Source organism: Anastrepha obliqua, chromosome 2, assembly GCF_027943255.1.
Source record: "Anastrepha obliqua isolate idAnaObli1 chromosome 2, idAnaObli1_1.0, whole genome shotgun sequence".
In the NCBI taxonomy this organism is placed as follows: Eukaryota; Metazoa; Arthropoda; class Insecta; order Diptera; family Tephritidae; genus Anastrepha; species Anastrepha obliqua.
Window position 1 is genome coordinate 24,760,446 of NC_072893.1, and position 18,617 is coordinate 24,779,062.

Consider the following 18,617-nt stretch of genomic DNA (forward strand, 5'->3'; position numbering starts at 1 on the left):
CTCTGGGCCAAAGAAGTTGGCCTCAGAGCCCATCTTAGCTAAGGAGTCAGAGGTCTCGTTACCCGCGATACCCACGTGTCCCGGGACCCATGTTAGCATCAGGCTATTATGTCTACCGACATAGTTCAGCCTGGATTTACAGGACTTCACTACCCCTGATGTGGTTGGAGGGCTGTCTAAGGCCATAAGCGCAGCTTGGCTGTCCCTGCAGACAAATACAGATCTGCCTCTCCATCGTTTTTCCACAACAAAGTTCATCGGTTCTTGAACTGCATACACCTCCGCTTGAAACACAGAAGCGTGCATTCCAAGAGCAAAGTGCAGTTTTGTCCCGCTGGATTCCACGTAGACCCCAGAGCCAGAGCCATGCTCGGTCCTGGAGCCATCCGTAAAAATGCGGAAACAGTGTTTACCGGGCTCATTTTCTGAGTCTCCCCACAACTGAGCCTCTGGTAGCACTACACTGTATCTCTTTTCAAGTACGACTCTTGATGGCATGGAGTCAAGGGGCATGGAGAGAATCGTTGGATCGATGTCCATGCCTTCTCTGTGTTCCAATGCCGGACAAGGGCCGTACCAGTTCCCACTGTGTTTCAGTCTGCAGATGGCCTTCAAGGCCTCTCCTTGGATGAAAGCATCAAGTGGTGGTAAACCAATCAGAGCATCTAGTGCCGGGCCTGAAGTAGTCGGAAAAGCTCCGGTACAACAGATGGCCACAGTGCGTTGTATTCTGGATAAGGTCCTCCTGACTCCCACTACAGAGAGTCTACTCATCCAGACCACTGATGCATAGGTGATAATGGGTCTTATCATAGCCGTGTAAGACCTTGCTAGGAGAGAGACCCCACGTTTTCCCAAAGACACCTTTGCACTGCCAGAAAGCTGTCAGTGTTTTGGATGTCTTTGTTTCAACGTGTGATTTCCATAAGAGCTTACTATCGAGGATTACTCCAAGATATTTAATTTCTTTGGATAGCTGGATTGCGACTCCTTTAAGCTTTGGCAGAACGAGTCCATCAAGCTTCCTCTTTCTGGTAAAGAGGACAATACCAGTCTTGGCGGGATTTGCCGATAGCCCATTCGCACAGCACCAAGTGTCAATGCGATCCAGAGTTTTCTGCACTTTCCTGCAGATGTTCATAAGCGAAGGGCCTGCTACCAAACAAGCAACATCGTCCGCATATGCTTGTGCGTTGGTTGGTTGGTTGGTTAGAGTGGTGATTCATCCAGAATCCAACTAGCGCTTCCGCACCATTTTGTTGCCACATCCTCGTTACCAAATTGTTTAACAGTTATTTGCAGCAGGACTATATCCAGTCTGTGCGGTTTAGGAACCTTATTAGGTTGTTGACGTCTACGCCAGACAGTTGCTCGAGACTCTCGAACAGCGGTTTGCCCAGGGTTAACATTCTGTCCTTCCATAGGGCAGGGCATTCACAGAGGAAATGAAAGATTGTTTCTTTTTCCTCCGGTTGTTTACAACTATGACAGTATGTGTTGTGAGGGATACCCATTTTGGCGGCTTGTTCTCCGATAGACCAGAAGCCAGTTATGACTGCCGTAAGTCTGCAGGTGTCCCGTCGTTTCATGTTTATTAATGTCAACGATTGCTTGAGGTTGTAGGTGGGCCATAACGTTCTGCTGATTTTGCATTTCGTCTGGTCTCTCCATCTACAATCTGCAATTCGAAGGTATTTTAGGGAAATTGCATTCTTGACCGCACCTAGTGGAGTGAGTACTGGTACTGCAAGAGCGCTATTCATGGCAGATCCCCCTCTTGCCAGTTCATCAGCTTTTTCGTTACCTTCTATGTTCCGGTGTCCCGGGACCCAAATCAAGGTTACTCTATGGTTTTCACTCAAGTTGGTGAGGCTATTCCTACTTTGCTCCACCACTTTAGAGGTTGTTATAGTCGCGTCCAGCGCCTGGATTGCGGCTTGGCTATCCGAAATTATAGCGATATTGCCCTTAAAAGAAAAATCTGCGATTAGTAACCTACAGGCTTCCCCAATTGCTAGTACTTCCGCTTGGAAGACGCTGCTGGTATTCGGGAGACGCACAGATTTTTCAATTCCAAGTCTATGAGAATATATACCAGCTCCAACACCACAATCCATTTTACTGCCATCTGTATAGACTGTGGTATCGAAGTTGTTTAGAGAGAGTCCCTTATTCCATTCTTTTTTAGATGGAAAGAGTGTGGCAAAATTCCTATTGAACTTTACCATCGGGACGATGTAGTCAGTCCTCACCGAGGTTAACTGAGTTTGTCGCAATAATAGACTAGCGTGACCATAAGTTTTTTCTTTCCAGCGACCCGCTTCATTTAACCTAAATGCACTCATGGTTGCCGTCTTCTTTATATGTAGGTCTATGGGAATAACGTGTGTCAGAGCATTGAGAGCCTCTCTGGGACATGATCTGATTGCACCGACCGTTATTGCACAGGCTGATCTTTGTATTCTGCCGAGTAATTTGGTATTGTACTCTCTCCCTAGAGCTTTCCACCAAACTACCGAACCATACGATAGAATGGGTCGTATAACCGCCTTATACAACCATAATGTATGCCTCGGTTGAAGACCCCATCTTCTTCCAAGCATACGTTTGCAGGCATATAAAGCAATTTCTGCTTTCCTTACCCGTTCTTCGACGTTTAACTTCCAGCTAAGTTTGGAGTCCAGAATTACTCCTAAGTACTTTGCACTGGTTGATAGTGACAGAGTTTGTCCGTTGATGTTTGGTAGGGTGAAAGTTGGTACCTTGTATCTGGTGGTAAAAAGCATAAGTTCTGTTTTACGCGGGTTTAAACTTAGCCCACATCCTGTGGCCCAAGAGTTAAGCTCGCCTAACGCCCTTTGGATGATCCCACTGATCGTATTTGGGCACAGTCCTGACACCATTAACACCACATCATCAGCGTACGCCACCACTTTTACCCCACCTCCGTCAAGTTTTGTTAAGATTTTGCTGATCACACATAGCCAAAGAAGTGGAGATAATACTCCCCCTTGAGGAGTGCCCCCGTGGACCTTCTTGGTTATGTTGATATTACCCATATTAGCTTTGATGATCCTCGTTTCTAGCATGGAGATGACCCAGTTACTAATGCAACTGTCCACCTCCAGGTCTATCAACGCCCGTTGGATGGCATCTGTGCTAACATTGTTAAAGGCGCCTTCGATATCCAAGAATGCCGCCATGGTATAATGTTTGCTCTCTAGAGAGCCCTCTATTGTTCCGATAACCTCGTGTAGCGCCGTCTCCGTAGATTTGCCTTTAAGGTATGCGTGTTGTGCAGTTGATATACCAGAACTCTCCAAAGAGCTTCTGAGGTGCGTATCCAAAAGCCTTTCAAAAGTTTTTAACAGGAAAGACGAGAGACTGATTGGCCTGAAGTCTTTCGCTGATTCATGTCCTCTTCTACCTACTTTTGGTATGAAGACGACCTTGACTAGTTTCCAGCTGTCTGGAATATGGCCTAAGTTTAAACACGCTTTAAAAATTTCCTCTAGCCATGGTAGGATACAGTCCAAGGTTTCCTGTAACATCTTTGGAATGATCCCATCTGGCCCCGGAGATTTAAAGGGTGAGAAAGATTTGATTGCCCATGCAACTTTTTCTTTGGTAATGATTTCATTTGCAAGATGCTGTGGATTATATTGGCTCCGCCTAATGTTTCCCCTCTCACTTTCGTAAGCGCTGCATCCCGGAAAATGCGTGTTTAGCAGAAGCTCTAGCGATTCTTCTGCTGTAGCAGTCCAAGTTCCATCAGGTTTCTTGACCCAAGAAGCCATAGAGTGGTCTCTGGAAAGAACCCGGCTAAGCCTAGCAGAATCCCTAGTAGATTCGATTGACGAACAAAATTCCCTCCAGCTCTCTTTTTTGGCGGCCCTGATTGCCTTCTTGTACTGTCTCCGACTTTCTCTGTACAATTCCCAATTTCCCGTCGAGTAGCTGAGGTTAAATGTTGATCTAGATTTTTCCCTTAGTTTTAAGAGCTCACTGCTCCACCAAGGAGGGTGAGTTTTTTTGCTAAATTTTATAGGGCAGGACGTTTTGTAGGCCCTACTAAATGCCTTTTCCAGTGTTATGCTTGTGCGTAGATTCCCTAATCGTTTAAGGTGGTGAGTAGAGGATCGATTACCATGCACCAGAGCAATGGAGACAGCACACCGCCTTGGGGGCAGCCTCTATTAACCCCAGATGACACCAACAGATCTTCCTCTGCTCGCACCGAAGCGATTCTTTGGGCCAGCATCGAACGAATCCAATTTACTAGCACCCGGTCTACCCCGTGCCTACTAGCAGAGTTACACATACTATCAAAAGTGGCATTATCAAACGCCCCCTCTTTGTCTAAAAAGATGCCCACAGCGTAGTCCCTCCTGTCGATGGCCAGCTCTACGCTAGCAACAAGGTTTTGCAGTGCCGACTCGCAGGATTTTCCACTCTGATAGGCATGCTGAAATAGAGACAGAGGGTGAGCCATTAGCGACTTCTGACGCATGCGCAGTTCCACCAGTCGTTCGAGACTTTTCAGCATGAAAGAGGTCATGCTGATGGGTCTAAAGCTTTTGGGGCTGGTGTAGTCGTCTTTTCCAACCTTTGGGATGAAATCGACCCTCACCGTCCTCCAAGAGCGTGATATGTAAGCCAGTGCCAGGCATGCCGAGAAGATTTTCTTCAGGGCTGCTATCACGAACTCTGCACCCTCCTTCAGCATGGCAGGATATATGCCATCTGGTCCGGTCTGGTGTGGCGTTACTTTCGGGACTTGGGCCTAGTTTGGCAGCCTTATGAGGCGCAAATTTGGAATGCGGTCTGCCTTATTTGCGCCTAATCACCGCCTTACCAAAATTTCTAGTCGGGTTATTACGCCCAGGTACTTAATGAATGGCTTTGATTCTATACCATGGTCGCCCACCATTATATTGGCTGACTCCACAATCTTCCTTCTGCTAATTAATACTACTTCAGTTTTATGGTCCGCATGAGTTAGACCACTGTTCCTCGACCATTCCTTTACCATGCCGACAGCGTGGTTGCATGTTTCTTCGGCTTGACGGAGTGTTTTAGCCACGACTACAACAGCTGTGTCGTCAGCAAATCCTATGATTTGTGACTCTATAGGCAGATTGAGGCGCAAAACTCCATCGTACATGGCGTTCCAAAGTAAGGGTCCCAGAACTGAGCCTTGTGGAACTCCGCCAGTTATTTAGTGCTCTTTTACACCAGCATCGTTTTTATAGTGTAGAGTTCTGTCGGGAAGGTAACTGGCGACAATCCTACGAATGTACCCTGGAAGGTAGAAATTTTCAAGCGTGATCAGAATTTCGCTCCAATTCGCCGTAGTGAAGGCGTTCTTAACGTCCAGTATAGCCATCAAGTACCTTCAATTGCCTTCTGTGCAATAGTTTTGACTGCAGACACAGCATCTGTTGTTGAACGGGCTTTCCGGAATCCAAATTGTCGGGGTGATACACCGCCTACATCTTCTATAGTAGCCTCCAGACGAACTGCAATCTGTCGTTCCAGGATTTTTCCTGCAGTGTCAAGCATGCACAGGGGGCGGTAGCCTATAGGATCTTCCGCAGTCTTGGATCCTTTCGGTATTAAAACCAGTTTCTGCAACTTCCACTGGGTTGGAAATGTACCTTCCTTTAGGCATGTATTGTAGAGATCTACAAAAATGTCGGTACGACTTTAAATAGCAACTTTTAAGGGGGGTTCCATTCGGTCCTGGAGCTTTATTATTTTTGATCCGTTTTATGGTCATGAGGAGTTCTTCTTTGATTGTTAGCTGCAAATTTTGATCGCCTTCACAGGATCTTACTAATTCGTGGTTTCGTATAGAGTCTTGCACAGGGAGAATTTCTGCTACATTACGCAGTATAACTGGGCATGTTGTTGGGAGTGGCTTAAAGACTTTAAGTTTTTTCATAACAAGCCTGTTACCGAGGCCCCAAGGATCATTATCGTCATCGTCGCATAGCTGGAGGAAACATCGGCGTTTACTGTTTTTAATTGCCTTTTTTAGGGCCTTGCTTCTTTGTTTATATTGGAGCTAGTTTTCTTGGAAACTGTTCGTACCCGTAGATCGTTGGTAGATTCGCCTTGCTTGTATACATTGGCTGCGCAGTTCTGCAATGCCTGCTGTCCACTAGTAGACTGGTTCGCTGTTGCGCTTGTTGGGCCTCGTTTTGGACATGGCGGCGTCGCATGCTTCTATTAGGTGTCTCATGGTTTGTGTGATCTGCCATTTTATGATTCTCGAGTTCATATATGATTTTCACGTTGGGGCAAAATCTCAAGTTAATTCGAATACAAATAGTAAAATCATCATCATTATCATCATGCAGAGTCCACAGTCCATAGCAATCCTCGGGTAATTGGTCGCTCCTATGCCTTTTAGATCATCTGCAACGTCGTCTAACCATTTTTTCCGCCGTTGCCCTCTTCGATTTTCACCAAAAAGGCACGCATCCAAAACTTTGCGAGGCATTACTTCATCCGGCATTCTGCCAATGTGTCCCAGACATCAGCACACTCGCGTATCGACACCAACGTCACTGTTGACAGTTATGATTTCGAGGTAGTAAAAGACTTCGTGTATTAAGGAACCAGCATTAACACCGATAACAATGTCAGCCTTGAAATCCAACGCAGAATCTCTCTTGCCAACAAGTGTTACTTTGGACTAAGTAGGCAACTGAGTAGTAAAGTCCTCTCTCGACGAACAAAACTAACACTCTATGAGGCTCTTATCTGCCCGTGCCCCGTCCTAACGAATATCGCAGGCGATAGAACGATGAGCTGTATGAGCTTTACGACGACATAAACATAGCGCAGCGAATAAATATCCAGCGGCTACGTTGGCTGGGTCATGTCGTCCGAATGGATACGCTCCGCCTCTGAAAATAGTCGATGCGGTACCAGCTGGTAAGAGGAAGGCCTACCCTGCGTTAGAAAGATAAGGTGGAGAAGAACTTGGCTTCACTTGGTGTGTCCAACTGGCGCCGGTTAGCACGAGAAAGAAACGACTGGCGCGCTTTGTTAAACACGGCCAAAATCGCGTAAGAAGAAAAAGAGTGCGGCAATAAGTCTGAACACTCTAAGTAAGTGGTCAAATAAGAGCTCCGGTCACGGCAAAATCCTAGCTGGCACTTCGGAGCTTACCAGATTGGTGGACTATGCACTCCCGCCTACATTTGTCACTACAACGTTCACGACCCTCCTACCCTCGAGAGATGAGTAGGAATGGGGCGAGATAATACAGCGCGAGTCAATCCATGTATACACAAAAAGCTCAAAGCTCGAGGGCAGGGTGGGCGGAGGTATATACTCCAAGCATCTGGGGATCTCCTTCTTTTTTCGGCTCCCCGACCACTGTAATGTCTTTCAGGCCGAACTGAGAGCAATAATGAAAGCCGCGACACAGTGGTACAGTGTTATGCTATATCTGGAAATGACATCTACATTTTCACTGACAGCCAGGCGGCTATAAAATCCCTCACAAAACAGTCGACAATCTCCAAAATAGCCTTGAAATGCCGCACATATCTTAAGGAGATGGCTGGGTCGTTTCGCTTAAGGGTAATATGGGTTGCACGCCATCGCGACATTGAGGATAACTGCAGAGCCGATGATTCAGCGGGACCCGGCACCAAATTGACCAATGAGTACATAGACAATGGCATACCCTTACAAACATGGAAGCTACTCAACCTTGAAGAAATCGTAAGGAAAGCGAACGAAAGATGGCGTAATGAAGCCACCTGCAAAATCGCCCGTCCACTGTGGCCGACTCTCAATGCTAAACGCACAGAATCTCTGTTAAGCCAAAATAAACATAGTCTTAGCCCACTGATTTCAGTCCTAATGGGGCATTACCTAATAGGTAGGCACGCGCAAAGGATGGATGTGCAAGCACATGACAATCTTGCACCTTCTTTGCCATTGTCCTGCTCCATCCAGACGTAAATTTACTATTCTAGGCAAACCATTTTTTAAAGAATTGGAAGATCTCAGCTCTGCAGAAATGGGAGATATTCTAAAATTTTTGAAAATTACACACTGATTTTAGGAGAAATAGGGCAAGCTCCCCACGCGGCATCACAATGGGCTATGAGCCTGAGTGTGTCCCACAGGACAACCGCTTCAACCTAACCTAATCTAATATTTTAGAAATAAATGGATCCTACGTTAAGTGTACCGCTTTTGCACACACAACCGAAAAATAGTTTCTCAAATCAAATTCGTACCTAGGGGATTAAGGGTTAAAGAAAGTCAAATTTTTTGCGCTAAGCGATACAAAAAATGGTCCAATATTCAGCTCAAAACCTTCCAACCTTCTTCAAAATAGAAATTTCACACGCCAAACCTCAGAGTTTGAACAAATCAAATATTCACCTGAAATACGAATCCAAATTTGACTATGCGAGAGCACTGAAAATGGGTATTGCACCTGAAAACGTCACTCCCTCACAGTTCCACCACTGTTTCGTGTGTGTGTGTGTGTATGCGTGCGTATGCGCTTCGTAGTCATGCAATCGAATTTATGTTCCCTGAAATGACAGCTCTGACATGTCCAACGCGACCAACTGACTGCCGCATGACATGTTTGGCATATAAATTACAAGCAACAAGTAATTTCGACGACACTTAACAATGACAATAAAGTTAAAAATTGATTATAAAGTTGATACGCCGCTGCAAGCGCAGAACCGCAGCGGGTGCGATCCTCCCCACAACAAATCGCATATAAAAATAGCTATGTGTATGTGTGTATAATATTTGTGTATATTTGTGTGATAAATTGGGCACATCACCAAAAAACGGACCTATTAACAAATACACTCACGTTTGGTAAGTCGAGAAAGTACAAGAAAAAAACACGATATTCCTCCTCATTCAAACGGTTAATAATCGAGCGCGACATTTACTTTAATATGTTAATTGCGATTTATTTGCGAATTTATCAAAAGTTAAAAGAGAACTCCGCCGACAGTGACAAATAGTGCGACGTGTACTGAGCCACAACCGAAGTGAGCCCAATAAATTTATGTGAAAGAAACTGGATTTCTATGGCATTTAAAATATGGTTTTCGGTTTTCGGTTGAAGTTATTTATTTCTGACTTTTTGGGGTTACAATTTTTCAGGTTACAATTTGATTTGTGTATAATTTAGAAGTTATCTTGACTTATTTCTCAAGGCATCGCAAATGGGCTTCGTATTTATACCCAGACCATACCACAGTATGTAGAAGGTGGTATCAGTTTTTCTATTATCTGGTATTCTTCTCTTCACTAGCAGCGAAATATTGGGCGTGCCTTTTTCCTCTGGATTTAAAGGGGACTCAATTTTTCGAACTTTTTCCGATGTAAAGGCTCGACTAAACTTTCCGAAGGCTTTTATTTGCAAAAAAAAAAATAATAATTATATAAAAAAGTTTATCAATTATAAAAGGTTTTCCAATAAGAGGTGTTATTTTGATATTCAAAGAAAAATGATATTTTTTAATATAAATGATCGGATGTTTATTTCATTATAAAGAGGAAGGTATGCCGTTAATAGAGGAAAATAACAACAGGCATATGACCACCACGACCACGCTTTCTGGACAATATCCTTTTCATGAAATTTTCCATAATCGAATTGCAAAGTGGCTGCTCGATGTCCTCGATAGCCTCACGAATTCCATCTTTGAGGTCTTGAATCGACCCTGAGCTGTTAGCATAGACCCTCTCTCTCACGTGGCCCCAAAGAAAAAAGTCACAAGGTGTTAAATCATATGATCTCGGTGGCCAAATGTGATCAACTCTTCGAAAGATAACACGGTCCGGAAACTTTTCCCGTAAAAGACAAATGGTTTCGTTGCTTGTGTGGCACATAGCGCCGTCTTGTTGAAAATAAACATTGTCCAGATCAATACCATCCAATTCCGCCCATAAAAAATAGTTAATCACCTCTCGATAGCCTTTTATCTATTTAAATAACATCTGTTATTGGAAAACCCTTTATATTCGCCGTTGCTATTTACAACCTCTTCCCACCTCTCGATCAATTTGTTAATGCCGTTCCGCCAAAAATCGCCTGGTTTGGTGTCAAAGAAGTAGTTGAACCAGTTTTTAAGGATCTCTTCGTTATCGAAAGTAACAATTCACGCCCTTCATATGGATTGACAGGAACCGGAAGAGATGGTAATCAGTCGGTACAAGGTTCGGAGAATACGGCGTATGCTGAAGAACCTCCCATTCGCGCTCTTGAAGAGCGGCTGTGACGTCTTGTGCAACATGGGACACTGGCGTTGTCGTGAAGGAGTATGATTTGATCATGTCGATCAGGTTTTTTCAGTCGATTAGCCTCATTCACGTGGTGTAACTGGGCAATGTAGAGCTCGGTGTTGACCGTGGCATTCTTTCCCAGTGCACCATGCCCTCCCGGTCTCACCAAACACATATCATGGTTTTCTTTGGATGAAGATCCGGATTGTCTCTCGGCTTTGGAGTATCTTCCTGTGTCACCCACTCCTTTCTTTACTTCATACTAATGTATAAGTGCCATTTCTCTTATCCCGTGACGATTTGGTACAAAAAGCGCTGTTTATGATAAGGAGTGAAATTCCTCGGGGGCGTTTGTCATACGCTCAACATGCTTACTGTAAAGGCAGATCGGTAGAGTCTGATTTGCATACAATTGTTAAGGACATGGAGGTGTTCCTCCATCAGAAGAAGTTCACTGTAGGCGCCTTCCTCGACATTGAGAGGGCTTTTAATAAGTCCTCCCGGAGGCAATCACCAGGTCGCTGGGTAAACTAGGAGTAGGAACCGAACTTATAAGGCTTATCCACATGATGCTTAGCGATAGAACGGTCGTGGCAGAATGGGGCGACACCTCTCTCCGCCGGCAAGTGAACAGAGGCACTCCGTAAGGTGGTTTTCTCTCGCGTACTTAACGGTCTGCTGGAGGAGCTGGAGAGGAGGCGCTGCAAGGTGATTGCCTACGCGGATGACGTGGCACTTATTGTCAGAGGAAAGTTTCTAGATACTCTGATGGAACTGATGTAGGGTTATCTGAATCTAGCTATGAATTAGACCGCAAATTGCGGCCTTTCGATAAACCCTCTGCAGCTTGTCTCATTTACGAGCAAGTACAAAATACCTAGAGTGTTTCTCCCCTCAATAGTGGGCGCTCCATTGGTGCTCTCTGACAAGATGAAGTACCTAGGACTTAATCTTTGACAGAGGTCTTCCGTGGAAGCCAAACATTGAGGAGAGCATTAGGAAGGCAACAGTCGCCTTGTATGGTTGCAGGGGCGCTATCGGCAAAAGATAAGGCATCCGCCTAAAGTGACCTATTGGCTTCATAGCACGGTTATAAAACCAATCTTGCTATACGGAGTCCTTGTCTAGTGGAACTCGCTAGAAAGGATGGTATCAGTTAAGAAGCTGGAGACGGTACAAAGGTCTGCCCTCATTGGAATCAGTGGGGCGCTCCGCACCACTCCTACTCTCGCGCTTAACGCTATGCTGAATGTGGCACCCATGCACATTGTAGGAAAAACTACCGCTGCACGCGTCGCAATCAGACTTAAGCTACGGACACTCTAGCATTCTTAAAAATTCTGAGTTCATCCCCATGGTGCTGGATCACTGTACACCCACGCTAGGTCCGAGCGAATCGTTTTCTACTCATATTTCCTTAAGGGATGAGTGGACGGGGTGCAAAATTTGGCGGCAAGGCATGACAAACATGTTCACGGATGGCTCGAAGTTGGACGGAAGGGTTGGTAGGGGAGTATTCTGTAAGGAGCCTCCCATCAGACTTAAATTTAGGCTTCCGGACCACTGTAGTGTTTTCCAAGCGGAGATATCCGCAATTAAGGAAGCAGTGGATTGGATGCTCACCTCGGCAATTACCGTTAAGGAAGTAAATATTTACTCCGATAGCCAAGCGGCAATTAGGGCCTTGGGCTCGTTGTTTGTTCGTTCGAGATTGGTCGGGGAATATCTGGCTTCTCTCTCGATTGCATCGGAATACTTCGATATCAGGCTCATTTTGGTTCCTGGTCACAGCGGCATAGAGGGAAACTGCTAGACTGATGAGCTGGCTAGACAGGGAACTTTGGAGACGGTTTCGTCGCGAAATGAGATAATTGGGGTTCCTCTAAGAACCAGTGGTCTGCTCCTGGAAAGATGGGCTTCGAGTCAACTCAACGAGCACTGGGCTAGTGCGCAAACGTGCAAGGTCGCGAGATCCTTCTGGCCGCGGGTAGATCGGGGACACTCGAGGGATCTCCTAAGGTTAACAAAGCCCCAGCTCTCGAATTTGGTGGATTTTTTACCGAACAATGCCCGTTAGGTGTTCATACCGTGAGACTTGGGGTTGCCTCAAGTCCGTTCTGCAGAAGCTGTCTTGAGGACGAGGTGGAATCATCTCAACATCTTCTTCCCAGCTGCCCTGTTATCGTTTGGCAAAGACGTAGACATCTGGGCTCTCATTTTTCGCCACGCCTGCGGATATAGCGGGTCTAAATATCACAAATTTGGTGAAGCTCATCAGCCCACCGTCGGCGTCGTCGTAAAATGCATGGTCATCATCGTCTCTAATCCCAAGGCTCCTTCTTCCTTCCCTTCTCCTCTCCCCTGTATGGCATCACAAGGGACGAATTTTCAATATTTGTCCAAGTGTGCCCTGAGCTAGGGCAGCCATTTAACCTAACCTAACTAGTAGACCGCAATGAGCGTCACACAGTAACACCAGAGAAATCTAAAGGCTTCTCAACATAGTGCAGCGAATTTTCCAACGCCCAAATGCAGCAATTTTTTTTACATGCAAAGTTAATCTAATAAAATCTAAATCAGACTCATGAAAATTGATGGAGACTCGGTCTGTTCATATCATTGGAAGTGGTTATGTTTATGCTTAGTAGTTTAATCCAGTTTCATTTAAGTTAATGTTCCCGTAGCCGAGCGCCTATCTACATACATACCTACATATGTAACAGGTGGCGCTAAAGTAATCCTCCTATCAGAAAATTGTATACAATAAATTTTTCGATTGACCCCTAATGTCAGTCCTGTTTTGACATTTGTGTAGTAAACACATGCGAAATACACGTTAATAAACAATGTTACGCTATACTGTTCCAGAACGCGGAATATTGCTGACCAATACTCGGTCGGTGACTTTGGCACAACGTGAATTTCGTCGCAGATTTCCTCGCCGTCCAACGCCTACTGGTGAAACACTGCGACGTTTAGCTGCTCGCCTCGAAGGGACTGGCACAACACGAGATGCTGCCAGGCGTGGCAGACCCCGGAATAGCCGTTCTGCAGAGAATATTGCTGCTGTAGCCGAAGATGTCATGGAAGCGCCGTCGACATCGACCAGACGACGTGCCACGCAAATGGGTATCAGTCGACGGTCTTTACAGCGAATTTTGGTACAAGATTTGAAGATGTTTCCGTACAAAGTCCAGACGGTGCATCAGCTGTTAGCTGCTGACCGCCAATCACGTCTAACATACGCTCAAGCCATCCTTAACCACCACCAAGAGGAAGATGATTTTTCATCAAAAATAATCATGAGTGATGGGGCTCATTTCCATCTTAGCGGGTACGTAAATAAGCAAAATTTATGCTTCTGGGGCACTGAAAATCCGCGTGTAACCCACGAAGACCGATTACACCCGCTCAAAGTCACTGTATGGCGTGCTGTTTTCGCTGGGGGAGTCACAGGACCTTTTTTCTTCGAAGACGTCGCGGGCCAAACGGTTACTGTGAATGGTGAGCGCTACAGAGCAATGATCAACGAGTTCTTTTTGCCGCAACTTGATGAATTGGGATTGGAAAACATGTGGTTCCAACAGGACGGTGCAACGGCACACACTGCACGTGCCACAACCGATATGCTGAAGGATGCATTTCCCGGGCGCCTAATCTCCCGTTTTGGCGATTTGCACTGGCCAGCAGGATCGCCTGATTTGACCGCTCCAGACTTCTTTTTGTGGAGCTTTTTGAAGTCGCGGGTTTATGTCAACAAGCCTGAGACTCTCGCCGCTCTTAAAGACAATATCCGTCAAGAATGTGAGGACCTATTGCCGGAAGTTTCGGCCAAAGTGATGGAAAATGCCATAAAAAGGGCTCAAATGGCAATCAACTGTGGCGGCGGCCATTTACATGACATCATATTCTCGACGTGATGTAAAAAAAAATTAAAAGACCAAATAAAAATAATCCACAAGAAGAATCAAAGTTTTTAATTTTTTTTTTTAAATTACAGCCACAAAACATCGCAAGGTTACTTTTGCGCCACCTTGTATAAGCACATACACATGTATGTGTATATCTGTATGTACGTCAATCGCAAAAAAAGTCATAAACACCCAAATGATCCATAAAATCGCCAATTTGTTATAGCCTCAGATTAAATGCAAATTGAAACACTAAACAATTTATGTATAGGAAATCATTTCACAAGTTTTTATAACTACAACCTGGAACGCTCAAATCTACTTTGCATCATAAAAAGATTCATATTCTAAATGCTGTTCGGCTTTCGTTCTGTGTTCATTCACCTGTTTGCATTGGCAGCAGCGTTAATTTGATTGCTCGTTTTCACCACCTGCGGCGCTAACCACAACACAAAGAAGCGCAAATTAAAAAGAAAATATTTCATATTGAAAATAAATATGCGAATTTTTCAGTGATGCCATTTAACCTGATTTTCGTTGTTATACGCAATGGAATTTATATTGAATATCTCAAAAAAAAATGAACACTTAGAGACCCGATACTAGCGTTTGTTTTGCTTTTGTTTTAATAAATATAAATAAAATAAATGGCGAAATGTCTATTAACAATATAAAGCTTTCTTTGTGTGGGAATTTATGTGGAATTTTCCCAAAATCCCGTTTTTAATACTTCCACTCATGTATTCACCCCCATACATACACATTTTTCTATTTTAATTTATTTCCGGCATTTAAGTTTAATTCTGAGCTTTGGTATATTAAGTGATTTATTGTAGAATTTTATGGCAAATATTTTCGAGGCTCATTTTATCCTATGATATCCCTCTATTATGAGTATTTTCCCCTTTCGACCAAAACCAATCAAAAAATGTCCATTCATTGAGGAGTTAGAGGGTTAAAATGTTTCACAAAAATATTGCCCGTTGTCTTTTTTTTGTATATAAAACTGCTAAGTGCATCATGTCTCTAAAATGTAAGGATTACAGAGTTTCCTGAAATAAATTCTAACGTGAACTTTCAAATCGGCTATTCACGGCGTAGAGGCACTCAGTTAGCCTATATTATTTTCGCATTAAAGCGGTGAAAACAGATCGCATTTTTAAGAGGTTAGGGGCAGTCGGAGCCCCGAAAAAGTGATACATTTTTTTCCTAGTCAATTGCTTTATTTTATAAAATTAAAAAAAAAACAATCCTTCGATCAGGCACGAGTTTTTTATGTTTTTCAAAAGCAGTATACATACATTTTATTTAAAACTACCAAGCGGTTTTTAAGTTACAGTGATCACCAGTACAAAAAACATAGTTTTGAGAAAAACGCATTTAAAGTTTTGCTATCGAGCTCCGGAGCGCCTGAGTATCCTTTGTTAGTTGTTGAATAACTCGAAAAGGATTTGTCGGATTCACTTCAAATTTTCACACAATATTTTTAAGATATTATACTTTAGGTAGGTAGGTGATATGGTCGAAGTTCCAGTCTCAAGTAGCCCTAGAACATCGTCTTGATAACATTATGATACCCTCAAAGGGCAGATGTCTACAGCCAACCAGAGCTGTTGATGTAACGAATTTAGGTTGGATCAATACCGCAGGCTGTCGAAGAAAGTAACACCTAGAGGCCTTAATCGTCTAGCTGCCAAACCCGGACATTTACAGGGAAAGTGTTCAACAGGCTCCTTCTCTGAAAGGTCCCCACAGCTTCTGCAATGGTGGTGGAATGGTCACCCTAGCTTTTCCGCATGTGTGCCGATCGTCCAATGACCACAGCTACGAGTTTGGAAATTGAATGGCGTGGAGTCACTAGGACTTTCTGAGTCCTCCATATATTGTAGATACTGGCGCCAAAGGGTTTTCGAAATAGCGCGAGAAGAAATGGAGCTCCATATCTTCTGTGCTTTCCTGAGAAATATTGTATTTTTCTGCTGTTTCCCTTTAACAACTATCAGGGGGATGCCTATGCACAGGTAGGAGGTTTCTGAGGCCAATTCAGTCCCCTTCCTGGCAAGCTCATTAGCAATATCATTTGCTTCTATGTTCCTATGTCCTGAAATCCAGGTCAGAGAAATGTAACCTGCACAGCCTGAGATTTGATCTCCTCCTTACAGGAGTTTACTAGTTTCGTTCTGCACCATGACGTCGTCAGTGTCTTGTGCGCGGCTTGACTATCAGAGAAAATGTTATGTAATATCTCCCTCGCTTCCGCGTTCCTTAAGCATTTTACATGCCTGCAGCATCGCAAAGACTACTGCTTGAAAAACACTAGCAGTATTCGGCAGTTTTCAGAAGACAGATAAATTGGCTGATTTAGAAAAAACCCCTGCTCTGACTCCCGATTCCATCTTGCAACCGTTAGTGAAAACAGACACGCAAGCTTCGGTGCAAATTACTTTAAGAAAATGCAAAAAAAATGATTTTTTTTGAAAATTCTGACGACCCCTAACCTTTTAAGCATTCATCGTGTTTGGTCGAAAACGTCTTAATAATGAAATGGGAAAGCAAAAAGATTTAACAGATCGTGAAAAAGGACAAATCGCTATCTTGGCCTCAGAGGGACTTACAAATCACCAAATTGCCAAAAAGATTAGTCGAAGTCCCAATGGTGTGGATCTTTACGTAAAACAAGTTGTCTTCTATGATAAGAACTACAAAGGCAGAATTGCGATGGCTTTGACACCGAAGGAAATCCGCAAAATCCTTAGGATTGCATAAACTTCCGCCCTTTCAACAGCAAAAATTAGAGAAAGGGCAAATGTTGCAGCCAGCAAAGCCACCGTTCAAAGGGCTAGTCTAAAAGCGCAACATCTGAAGCATAAAAAATTACAAAAAATACACCTTTGAATAGATTTCGCAAAGAACGCCGGCTCGAGATTGCAAGGGGCCACTTCGCTTGGAGTTCTGTTACAAATAACGATCCCGGTGAATGGGAAAAAAAGTAGTATTTAGTGACGCAAAGAAGTTCAATCTGGATGGGCCAGATGGATACAATTTCTACTTCTAAGAATGAAGAAAGGAGAAAACGTACTTGAGGCGACATCATAGACGTGAAGGTGGTGATATCTGTATGTATATAGTACGGGGAGCAATATCGGACTAAGGCGCGTTCGAATTGAAAATTGTAGACTACACAATGACGGGAAACACCAATAAGGCGCTGTTGGAGTCACCTTTGCCGAGATCCGCAAAACATTTGGAACTCTTAATTGTATCTTTCAGCAGGATAACGCAACTGTACACACTTCAAGTTCGCTCAAAACTTGGATTGCCTCCCAAAACGTTGAAACTTTAGCTTGGCCACTGTATTCTCCAGATCTGAACATTATTGAAAATCTATGGGGATGGCTTTTGTTCGTCAGGTGTATGAGAATAGGCAACAATTTGAAGACAAAAATGCTTTGATTTGAATCATTAAAACGGCATGGCCTGAAATTTCATTAGGTTATCTGGAGAATTTGTACAAAATCATTCATCAACATATTTAGGAAGTATTTTTATGGTGGCCGCCGTAGCCGAATGGGTTGGTGCGTGATTACCATTCGGAGTTCACAGAGAGGTCGTTGGTTCGAATCTCGGTGAAAGCAAAATTAATAAAAACATTTTTCTAATAGCGGTCGCCCCTCGGCAGGCAATGGCAAACCTCCGAGTGTATTTCTGCCACGAAAAAGCTCCTCATAAAAATATCTGCCGTTCGGAGTCGGCTTGAAACTGTAGGTTCCTCCATTTGTGGAACAACATCAAGACGCACACCACAAATAGGAGGAGGAGCTCGGCCAAACACCTAACAGAAGTGTACGCGCCAATTATTTATTTTTTTTTTATTTTATAGACAAGGTAACAGCACAAACTATTAAGTTTTAAATGGTGAAAAAAATTCCTATATTGTATTTATTATTATTTTTTCTTATTTGGTCAGCGCGTCTATTCAAGTGGATCAATAAATCAAGCACAATATTACAACTGCTGAATTTTTACTGCCTCGAAATACCGTTAAATGGAATAATTACTTTGATGCAGGTTTATTTTCTTTACTTCAATTATCATGAAATACTTCAATAAAAATTTTGTTCCATAAAAATAATTGTCTCTAATCAAATGAACCGGTCGCTATATACAGGGTCTGGCACTCGAAGTGTAACCAATTAAAAAGGCCATAAGTTTAGTTTGGAAATTACTTTTATTCAATTCAAAGTAAAAAATGTGTGAAAGTAATACAAAATAAAGAATCAATTTACTTTTGCTCGATATGACCACCTTTTGCCTTGACTATGGCCTTGAGATGCTCCAGAAACGAATCGCAAGCTGCCCGAATGTGACTTGCACTACGCGGACAATGGCTTTTTCAGCGTCTCGAGACTGGCGAATCTT